The 2140-nt window shown below is 35.9% G+C and overlaps 1 pseudogene; it reads right to left on the bottom strand.

The window, feature by feature from the left end:
• LOC105994867 overlaps positions 1-582 on the bottom strand; it is a 40233-nt pseudogene extending 39651 nt beyond the window's left edge.
• Positions 583-2140: the final 1558 nt, after the last annotated feature.

Here is a 2140-nt window from a genome sequence, read left to right as displayed (position 1 = left end):
ATTTTGGTTGGTTGATATTTTATCATTATAAACATAGATGAAATCAACATCTCTGCCACTGTTCCTCCATTCACGGCTTTCAAACGTCCTTTCTTCTTTTCACATGAATTCATTGGAATCTTGCCCATCCTGATTTGAAGATGTGTTCTCAACTTTCATTAGGAATGAATACCTCTTTAGTTTCTCTGTTTCCTTCTTCTTCATCATCTCTTCTTTCTCTCTCCTTTTGATTTCCTGAATCTGGGCTTTTTTTTCTCATTTCTCTCTTCATGGTCTATCTCTCTCTGTGCTGCCACGTCTGGGAACCACTCTGATTTAGTCTTTTCTAATTGATTCAGGATCTAATTCACTTTATTCTCGATTGTCACAATTTTTACATCCTTCTCCCTGAGAAGAGCTATCTGCCCCAAATCCATGTCAGCTGTTTCTTCAGGTTAGATTATGGCGTGTATACCACATTAATGTTGTTCATCTTGCAGCCTTGTGTTCTGTTGGCCTTCACAAGGTGGGCACAGTCCTTTAACACCTCCTTTGGAATGTCTTCTATCTTCTCTTGCTTAGGTAATCGAAGGTATACAGGAACTGAAGAGATTTTTGTCTACATGAAACTAAGTATCTTCTGGCCAGCCATACCTCTTCCTTTTCATATTTATCCTTTCCCATGTAAATAAGTGTAAGTAAGATCTATTAACTACCCCACAGCAAATCGGCAACATTTGGTCACTTTTCACTCTACCAGGTGAATGGTTTTTACAGGTTTTCCATTGCACGCAGGGCAGCCCCTCCACTGAGACTGTGCACAGGTGTCTCCTGTCTTACTGGTCACTACTAGTGAAGTAGAACACCATGATCCCTGGGGCTGCTCTTCCACCCCGCTACCATTGCACCTGTCGGGTTAATATTTAATTCAACAAATAAGTAGAGAAATTCTGAATGGGTATAATGGAAAGAAGAGGTTAGGCTGAGTTAAAATGGGCTGATCCTAAGATCACATTCTAATCAAGATGAATTGTGCATATAAGTAGACTTGATAAATAGATTTGAACAGCTATTTGGAGATAATACATTCATCATCATCATCATCATCATCATTATCATTATCATCATCATCATCAACATCATCATCATCATCATCATCATCATCATAAATAAACATGCTCTCAGACTCATAACTAGGTTTCTTGGCATACAGTGGAAGTTTTGCAATCTCAAATTCGTCATACAATCAGTAATCTCTTGAGACACTGTAGTATTTCTATCTACCCAGCTTATGTGTGTGTGTGTGTGAAAGAAACGATACATATTGTACATTTCAGATATATTAGTAAAACAAAAAATCTAAAAAATTTACATTAAAAAAAGCGATGGCCTCTTCTTTCTAATAAACCACCAGAAAACCGAAAGTGGCTTTGTAGCTCAAGCGGTAGAGCGCTAGCCTTGAGCTGAAGAGCTGAGGGACAGCGCTCAGGCCCAGAGTTCAGGTCCCACGACTGACCAAAAAAAAAAAAAAAAACACCAAACAAAAAACAAAAACTCAGCTATGATATGACAAACTTAAGTAATTACAGTATGCCTAAATGATTACAAGAAAATTCATTTTTAATGATTTGACAAAGAAGTTTCTAACAAAAACATAAAATATATTTACATTTTCAGCAATCTTAGAAGTTTCAATGAAAGAAGCTTTTGACGTAAATGAAGGAGATAGTTAATTTGAAAATAGATCAAGACTAATTATCCAATGCATAACATAATGCAAATAGAAGATAAAACTAATATGTTAGTCCTCACAAACTGTAGGACAAAATTAGGCATACTATTAAATGACTATTGGCATTGCCAGGGAGAAATTAAAGAAAGAATAAAATGAGAAGCCCTTGGTTAAAGATGATCTAATTATGAATTTATTGTGCCTAAGTAGGATAACATAATCCATATCTAAACTATGAGAAAACAAAACTGCTAATGAAAAAATTCAAGAAAAGATTCTTAATATGCTACAGAAAATATGGTTAAACTTATGTGTGAAAAATATGTGTGAGAATTTCTGTTAGAATAGTTAATCTACTTTCTCCTCAGGAACCAGGTAGCTGTGCAACTAACCAACCACAAAAGTAGGGGACAGAGTGTCAAAGGAGAA

Source organism: Dipodomys ordii, unplaced genomic scaffold (genome assembly GCF_000151885.1).
Source record: "Dipodomys ordii isolate 6190 unplaced genomic scaffold, Dord_2.0 Scaffold111, whole genome shotgun sequence".
NCBI classification, from domain to species: Eukaryota; Metazoa; Chordata; class Mammalia; order Rodentia; family Heteromyidae; genus Dipodomys; species Dipodomys ordii.
This window is presented reverse-complemented; position numbering and strand designations above follow the sequence as displayed.